This window comes from Canis lupus, chromosome 9, assembly GCF_048164855.1.
Source record: "Canis lupus baileyi chromosome 9, mCanLup2.hap1, whole genome shotgun sequence".
NCBI lineage: Eukaryota > Metazoa > Chordata > Mammalia > Carnivora > Canidae > Canis > Canis lupus.
Window position 1 is genome coordinate 7,535,596 of NC_132846.1, and position 9,711 is coordinate 7,545,306.

General features: G+C 40.0%; 1 long non-coding RNA gene across 1 annotated transcript; it reads left to right on the top strand.

Moving 5' to 3' along the window:
- Window positions 1-2,726: 2,726 nt before the first annotated feature.
- Window positions 2,727-8,373, top strand: LOC140639350 (uncharacterized). Its single transcript, XR_012036088.1, has 5 exons — window positions 2,727-2,858; window positions 2,967-3,066; window positions 3,403-3,435; window positions 5,476-5,625; window positions 8,131-8,373. It is a non-coding gene; the product is annotated as an uncharacterized lncRNA (long non-coding RNA).
- Window positions 8,374-9,711: the final 1,338 nt, after the last annotated feature.

The following is a 9,711-nucleotide window of genomic DNA, read 5'->3' on the forward strand; positions in this document are numbered from 1 at the left end:
TCGGAAAACAAATGTTCCCCGGGCAAGGCTGTTCAGCACACCTCGTGGGCATCACCATGGCCCAGCTCTGGTTAATACCCACCACGGCTTCCAAGGAAACCTCAGTTGGTGATGTTAATAAGAGCCCCAGAGAGTTAAAAGCACAGGAATGAAATACCTTAGAATTCCACTGTTGGGACACTGGAGACCTTTATATGGTATTTCACTTAAAATTTTACTATATAACACGTTGATACATGGCAATAAGAAAGAAAACACAATCCAGAAGATGTGTTCAACATGAAAACTAAGCACATTGGTAATTATTTTTTTGCATATCCTTCTATCTTAAACTCTGTAATCATGTATAAAGACATGTTCTTCATATAATACTCATTATTCTCCATCTTTTCACTTCACGATCTTTGAGATTTTGCTGTATAAATGCATAAAAATTGCACCAGTCAAGGTTGCCGGTCATAAGCAACAGAAATCTGTCTGATTGAAACAGATGACATTTATACAAATTAAAATGAACACTTTCAGAATTGAGAATGCCTGAGTACTAGGCACAAGGCCCTCCCCACAGGGGCATTCTGAAACTTCCCTGTGAAGCTGGCTACTTTGCTCAAAGCCCCACTGCAGGGTGCTTGGGGCCAGCAGGACTTCCTCAGGTGACATCTCTGAGGCTGCCCAGGCACCATTCCTCCTCCAGAAACATTGCCTCTGCTGCCCATGCAGGAAGAATGAGCCGTCACCTCTATCACCTGTCTTGTCAGAATGGACTCTTCAGTCCTGCTTCTTGGCCACACAAGCTTCCACTTGAGAGTCTATGGTTGTTTGTTCTGAATGGAAGAGTCTAAGATGGGTGCCCACATCACAGTGAAGGGAAACTTTCCAGAAACCACAAAAAGCCACAGCCCCTTACTGGTGAAGATCTTTCCCCCAAATTATTATTTTTAAGGCGGTGTCACTGGGAACATATTGCTTTCAAGTCAGGGACTGGCTGTATACCTTAAAGGCTGGATTCCTGGAGAATAGCTGGGGAAGGCAGGAAAATGAGATTTCTATTGTTGAATCTAACATTTAGCCCTACAATGGGAGTAATTCTGCATAAAAGTGTCTCCCTTATAAAAGCTCTCCAATTATTATCATAATTTTATCTCCTTCCAACCTTCTAAAGTGGGAAAATGAGGAGACATAAGACTGCGCCAGCTCAACAGCAATACCTATAATTTAGCATTTCTCATCATGTGCTTTGACATCAACAAAATATGTAAAATTGGGCAAATAGAGAGAGATGCCTTCATTTAAGGTGGAGTTGTGTTTGCAACATGCATGCAAGCATCCAGATTGGGTGCAGGGTGCTCATAAATCAGTGTGCTCAAAGTGAGGTTCCCAGGCCAGCAGCATGAACATTACCTGGCAACTTAATAAAAATGCAAATTCTTTTTTTTTAAGATTTTATACATTTATTCATGGGAGACACACACACGGGGGCGGGGGGGCTGCAGAGATACAGGCAGAGGAAGAATCAGGCTCCACGCAGGGAGTCTGAGGTGGGACTCAATCCAGGGTCTCCAGGATCAGGCCCTGGACTGAAGGCGGCGCTAAACCGCTAAGCCACCCGGGCTGCCCTAAAAATGGAAATTCTTGAGGCCCACCCTAGCAAGTCCCCCAGATCCACTTGTATTTATTCATTCATTCATTCATTTTTAAGATTTATTTATTTGAGAGAGAGCTAAAGCACGATCAAGCAAGGGAAGTGGCAGACGGGGAAGAATGGGGAGAGAATCTCAAGGAGATGCCCCTCTGAGCACAGAGCCTGACTTGGGGCTCAGTCTCATGACCCTGAGATCATGACCTGAGCCAAAACCAAGAATCCCATGCTCAACTGACTGGGCCACCCAGGCACCCCAACAATCTACTTTATTATTTTTTTAAAGATTTATTTATTTATTTATTTATTTATTTATTTATTTATTTATTTATTTATTTATTATTTATTTGAGGGAGTGAGAAAGGGGAAACCCCAGGGGAAGGAACAGAGGGAGAGGGAGAAGCAGGCTCCCGCTGAACAGGGAGCTCCAACCCAGATCTCGGGGGACCATGACCTGAGCCAAAGGCAGATGCTTAGCCCACTGAGCCACCCAGGCACCGGAACAGTCCACTTTAAAGAGACTTCCAGGTGATTCTAATGCAGGTTAAGGTTTAAGAAGTGGGCTGTGTAGAGAAAAGCTGCCGTACTTCAGCTGTTATCCCTCCTATGGCACTCTCTGAATGCAAGTGGCCTTGCAGAAGACAGAGAGCTCCCTGCCCCCCAAAAGCAGCCCAGGTAATGATAGTGCCTTGGATAAGCTTGCCCTCCCTAGGACTCAGGGTAAATTGCCAAAGCAAATACCTGGAGTGAATGTGACTTTCACCCAAGCTCTTGAAAGTTTTGCTGTGGCTTTAACTCTGACATACCTATTTAAGAAGGGGGAGTTCAATGCATGTCTGTTTACACACCCACATACGTAACTATGTCCATCAGTAAAACCACCTGCAGAGCAGAGCTGTCCAAGGGAAGTGAAAGATTTGCCTCCATTAAATTTGCTCACTGTGTTGCAACTGTATTTTTGGACTTCCCTTATCACAGCGTGACGTCCATTTGCACAACCACATTTTTTCAGTGACTGGAAAGTGATCGCCACAGCTTGGCAGCCTATCCTGCCGCACGATCATTTATTTCTCACAGCACTCCATCCTGGACGTTCTCATTGAGCACAGAGCCTTTGAAGTCCATGGTGCATATAATTCAGCTGACAGTGGATTGGATTGGAGTCCATCTAAATAAAGCCCAAGCCTGAGCAGGCATCAAAATATCTTCCCCATAATTGGCAAGCACTATTATTCTACTGAACTTTTTTTTTTTTTCAAGAGAGACATTTTCTTGGCTACATATTTTATCGACTTTTGCTATAATGATTTTCTCTTTACTTTTGAAGGTGTTTTGTTTTTTCTGAGTCAAAATCTTCTTCCACTCTAACAAGCTCTCCAACTTTGCCTCGGTTTATGTTTACCGATTTGCCCACTGGAAGAAAACAGGTAATATTTTAAATAATTTCTCAGGCTTTTTGACCTATGAAGATCGCTTTGGTCTCCCTTGAGCTTTTCCATCTAATTTGCTTAAATCCTTTTTAAATTGGGGTTCATTTACTTAATGTTCGATGTCTGCATTGACTTCCTAAAGCTAATTTCAGAAGGCAGGGGCAGTTCCAGGAGAGAGCTTCTTCTCTGAATGGCCCTATAAAAATGAGAGAGGACTGGAGGGAAATTTGGAAACATGGAGACCAGGGATGCTAATTTATTGTAATGGTAATGTAGTAAACACCAAAAAAGCCACAACAATAACCCATGGCTTTCTACTTCTTCCCTTCACAGACGCAAAGTTAGGATATGAAACATTCTGCCTATGTGAGTATGTTTAACTCTGTGTTGCAATATAAGTAAACCGAGCCTAAGAAACACCTGGGGTAATTTAATAATAAAGCAGGACACAGAGGATGCTAACAGTTGGCACTAGGGCATAAAAACACAGAGAATATAAAATGTAATAGCAATTTCAAAATGTAATACAATTGCATGAAAATGCAATTAAATCAGGTTGGATAAATAGCTTCCAGGATATAATAGCAAGAAGAGAGAGTTCATTTCAATGAAGTGAAAATGGCAAAAAACTGAATAAATAATTTAAAGCTGGAAATGAAAAAAGTTCCGGGTGGAGTTTAGGAGACAATTGAGCTCCTGTGACCTTGTGCAAGTCGGTTAACCTCCTGAGGCTTTATTTTCCTTATTAGGAGAAGGAGGGGACATGAGGGAGGGTTAGACTATGTGATCTTAAAGGTCTATTCAAGTTCTAAATTCCCCTCCTGGGCATGGGAGGGAATGGAAATGTAGGGCATCAACACAACAACATTAGTGGCTCTGGAAAAAAAATGCACTTACACAAACTGTAAATTTGGGTTTCATATGAAGCATTGATTTTTTCTGCTGAGATTTCTTGTTATTTTTTACAAAAATAAAAGATAAGAACAAATGCCTGCAATGGCTGGATTTCCCTGTTTCCATCTTAGTCTGGCTACAGTTTTCCCTTATCTGGGGTTACAAAAAAGGCAGTCTGCTTACAGATAAAACAACTCATGTGGATAATGTGGATAATGCTATGCTGAAGTTTTGGGCTCACTTATTCTCTTCCCTTTCTACCCTTCTGCCACGTTTCATTCACCTGATCCCCCCAGGGTAGGAAAGTTAGCTGGATGCTAATCAGTGGACAAGGAAAGGGGAACCGTATGTTATTGCAACCTGAATGGATCATGGATCATGGGTCAAGCAAGCAAGGATTCCAGTGAGGGTTGTTAAGAGATATAATTCATTTAACTACAAAGACATGGTGAGGGAAAGAAATGCCCTCACGCAACACATAGACATCAATCACAGAGGCTAAGGGAGAAATGTGTTTATAATGCTTATTTATAATGGAGGATAGTCAGCAAAGGCAGGGAGGGGCAAGCCGCAACCTCCACCCTCACCCCCCATCCCAAGAGGAAACTACCTTTAAAAGGAAAAAGACCTCATCCTATTATTCTACACCACTCTGGAAGGAGTCCTCCACATTTTCCCACATGAGCAACTACTTGATAGGTAGATAAGCAAGGGAACAAAACCTGATTGGGTTTTTAGAAGGTTAATCATATTAAAATAGCTCGCCACAATCTCATAAAAACTCCTAGACTTAGAAACTCCAAAGGCAGTCCTCTAAGGTCCCCTCTGCCTTCCAGAGCTTTGTACTATTACTCAATAAACCTTGCTTGGCTGCCCACTGCTTTGTCTGGTCTACCTCTTCATTCTTCCAAGGGATGTGACCAAGAACTGTGGGCACTAGAGGAAAAGAAATCCTGAAACATTTATATAAATCTATGGGATCTTGAGAAAAAACAAAGAGGTGTCTTTTGGGCCATATTATGCTTTAATAGAAATAAAAAAAGCAATCAGTTCTTTGTTCTTCATCGTCACTTGAGGATAGATTGACTTGAGAAGGATTTTCTACCCTTCTCTACTCCCAAGTAGCTAATCAGCAAACATGAAATTTAAGCCCAAACTCTGTAAATGAAAGGCTGTTGGCTATGTCCAATGGTTTAATACTTCAATTCCTGATTAAAAATGCATCTATTTTTCAGTTATGTGATGATTCTAACTGCTGAAGATGATTTAGTACCATTAATATTTTCTTCTTCATTGAAGAAAGACAGAGGGTATACTGGAGATGGACGTCACTGCAAAACTATAGGGAAGAGATTGGGTGATGAATCCTGACATCAGACTATCTGAGTTTGAATCTGGTCTGTCACCAGCTAGACCTCAAGACCTGACCTGTGCTTCCCACATGTCTGTACTCACCTGTCTTTGTCCCACATTTTTCCTTAAGCTCCTCTTCCATATTCTCTCTTAATTCAGGCAAATGGAAAGTGAAAACCACCCCTTGAGTTGTAGTGGCGTCCCTGACAAGACCTTCAGCTGGCCCAGACCACCCAGACAAGTTGGAGAGAACTCACATTAGTTTGGATATAGGTTCCATGCCTAGGTATCAGTGTCCTCAAATATAAGGTTGGTAATATTAACAATAGCACCTTTCCCATAAATTTATTGTGGTGATTAAATGAGCTGCTAGAAGGCAGATGTTTGGAACTGTGCCTAGAACATAGTTAATTACCCTGTGTGAGCAATTATCAGAATAAAGACGCTTTGGGAGGAGTTAACAATAGCAATAAGAATCGTCCTGTATCTTAATTCCAAGACTCAAATAGTTCTGAATTATGTGCAAAAGTCACAATTACAAAATATCTGTCTAATATCGTGTCCTTCTAGACACATATTCCCCATCCCCAGTTGTATTATAGATTATTTGCAAAGGAGTTTGAAAAGGAATCCTATGAGCATATATTAGGAGCTATTGTTGGTGTTTTGCTTATGGGAACCAGACTGGGGAAATTATAGTACATTCCCAACAGAGACACTTGAGCTTGCCTGGTTCTTTTCAGGAGGCAATAACATACTCAGGTTACCAAGGATTACAGGAGTTAATCTTACAGGAACACAAGGAAGAAATACAGCTCAGGAAAATGTCTAGTTTTAGAAAACAGAGCTTATGAAGAACTGAATCATCATTCAGAACAGAACAGTAGTCTAGAGGTCTCCTTTTCTCGACTCAGCTTCTCTAGCTCCAATTTCTTTTTCCACTTATTTTCACTACTAATTGAAAATCCCCACAAAATACAATTAGTTTAGTTACGTTTTGTTTGTGTGCTCTGCTTTTGTAGGAGTAAATGCATCCCTTGGACAGTATTTCCAATCCAAAGCCTCCATAATTTCCCCCTCTACCTTGTTCATAGTCTTAAATTCAGTCAGTAGTCCCTGGTCTAATTGGTTGTGCTCAGTAAAAGAGTCTTGTGGTATAAAGCACAGCAAGTCATATGCAAAGAATGGCTCCCTTGTTGAATTGTTCAGAAGGTGGAGATATGAGTGTGGCAGATATTCATAATGTCATAAAACATCTTTCTAGTGTGAGACCCACAGCATTTTTGAGAGTTTGAACTCAAATTAGGTGCCACATCTTGCCTTATTGATCGTGATAGGCCAAAAGGCTAATATAACTGGCCTATAAATTATTTCTAATTCCTCACTATTTTGTTTATTTCTCCAAGGCCACAACTAACTGAAGCAGGTGCCATGGCACTAAAACTAATGAAGAAAAAAAATCCTAATAGCAGTAGCAGGAAGGCTTTGATGCAGATGAGTTATATAGGATTTTACAAAATGTATAAACCAAGATAAGCTAAGTTAGTAAGCCAAAAATAGCTAAATTACTCCTAAGTACAAATAAATATTATTATGAAGAAGGTTCTTTTCAAAAGAAAAAATCTGCCTCTTAAACAAGTCGAAACTTTGAAGTATAGGAAAAGCCAAAACAAACAGACAAACAAACAGGTGCAGGTTGTGCCCATATTACTAATAAGGTTACCTTTCCAGGTTTCACTTGTGTTCATCTCTGAACCAAGTTTCACAGGGTTTCAAGATATGCAAAACTCATGAGATTTGTCCAACTCAGCGAAAAATTTACACACATGAAGATACTGAGTATTGTCACACTGAATTTGTAATTTATAATTATATTATGAATAAGTACCTACATGAACAACATAGTTTGTGAATTCTCTAGGACAGTGATTTTCAGTCCTAGCTCTAGCTTAGACTCACCTGAAAAGCTTTTAAACCGTGATGATGGCAGGAATATATGATTTAATTGATGTGAGGTAGTTCCAGACATTGGTATTTTTATTAAATGGGAACATTTATCAAAGTTCTCTAGGATTCTCATATGCAACCAGCACCCAGTGAAGCAGAGGGGATTCCTGTGTGCCAGAAGAGCCTGAGAAGACTGCCAGAAAAGGTTTTAGAAAAGACCTTTAAAGGATCCTCTGGATATAAAAGAGGCAAAGTCTATTCTAAGACAAGGAAAGTTTGAGCAAAATTGAGATTCATGTTGGGATAAGTGATTTGTTTTGTGACTACGTGAGGTAGTTACAGTGGAGCAGGATAATAGAGAAACACAAATAACAAATTGAGAATTTGGAGTTTAACAAACAAACCAGGGAGGCTAAAGGAGAGACAGTAGAGGCCTTCAAAGAAAAAGCCAACAAGACTCTGGAACTGGTTAGATATAGTTGCTAATGGACTGAGACATCATCAATTACTATTGCTTTGAAGTTTATGAAACATTTTTTCACTCTGAGGGACTCTCTGATTCCACTCAAAGCTCAAAAAATATATATAGCAAGTTAATGTTTGTACACCTAGAGCATTTAGTTAATGCTTGGCCACAATGTCACCCCTGGCTGGTGGGTTCTACTCTGAAACAGAGTATACCCAGTCTACGAAGTCTTTAATAGGGGAGTCAGGAAATAAAAAATAAATTACAGTCATTTCCTATCTTTCAAGTTCATCTAAAATGAGTAATATCTGTACTATACATCATGTACAAGGACATATTCTTTCTTGAAGCTTTCTGTGTCATTTATAATTGAACTTCTATTTGGGTGGCTTTTGGTCTAGGTGCAATATCAGAAGACAGCAATCTCATCTTTATGAAAACCTTGAAATTATATGATAGAAGGGAAGTAGCAATGGATTTAAATCAAGTTCTCTCATCAAATAACTGTCTGGACTCTGAGCCACCCAGTTAACCTTTTGGGACTTCAATTTCCTCATCTGTGAAATCAGGAAAGTGACCCAGATGATGTCTAACAATCTTTCTAACTCTAAAATTCTATGATCCATTTGCTCCCCTAAATTCTCTTTCACTGGGGGTTAAAGGTTTCGAAAATAAATATTCTTTGGCTTATCTACTTCTCTTAACATTTTTTTTATCTCCCAGAATTTCTGTTTTCTTTATGTTTAACATATGTAAAAGCAAATATTGTATGAGTTTACTCAGTGTACTCAAGGGACCTGAGATCAGGGTCATCTCAAAACTTTCCACAGTAAACAGTCAGTTGTGCTGCCACGGCCATTGTTCCAATCTCATCAATATCTCCTTTTCTGGTACAGTCAGAAGCTAAGAGTACGTGCTCTAGAAATGCCATTCCTTCTGATTTTCCATTTAGGATTTTTCTAGGTGTTCCTCCCCTGCCAAGTATTTTCCGGGTTCCATGAAAACAAAAATATTGCCTTCATTCAAATAGCAGGAATTTTTGACACTCATTGCCTGGATTGTGACAAAGAAAAGGATAAAAAAACTGGAGTTGACAAGACAGAGTACAGCAATCATTGAGAAATGTTTACCATGACCATAATATAGTACAGTTAGAGCATTCTTACTGTATAACTGCCAAAGTGATTTGGACCATTGAAAGTATAATAGTGTGATATTGTAATTTGTAATAAGCAATATATGTTTGACAGAGCTCCTAAAACCCTTGGCATTTCCTAAGTGAAGTAAGAGATAAGGGTGCTTTTTGACAGGCAGACAGAGGATGGGGTAGGGGGGCTTGTTGCCAGGAGAACCACCAGGTAATTAGAGGGTTGGGAGTTTCAATCCCACCTCCCACCTTCACTTTCACACCCTTAACCCCTGGGAAAGAAGGGGAGAAGGACTAGAGATTGAGTTCAACAACTAATGGCCAATGATTTAATTAATCATGCCTGTGTAATGAAGCCTCCATAAAAACCCAAAAGGACAGTGTTTGGACAGTTTCCAGACTGGCATACGTGGAGATTTTGGCAGAGTGGTGCCCTAGACAAGGTACAGAAGCTCCAAGCTCTTTCTGTGTACTTCACCCTATTTACATTTTCATCTGGCTATTGATTCATATCCTTTAACATCCTTTGTAGTAATCTGGTAAATAAAATGTTTATCTGAATTCTGAGAGTCACTCTAGCAAATCAGTTGCACTTGAAGAGGGGTGTCATGAGAACCTCCAATCTGTAGCCATATGGTCAGAAGCATAAGTGATAACCCAGGTTTGCATTTGGCATCTGAATTGGAGGACAATCTTTTGGGATTGAGCCTTTAACCCACGGAATCTGATATTGTCTCCTGGTAGATAGTGTCAGAATTGTGTTGAATTGTAGAACACCCAGCTGGTGTCTAGAGAATTGTTGGGCGTGTGGAAAACCTTACACACACAAACACAT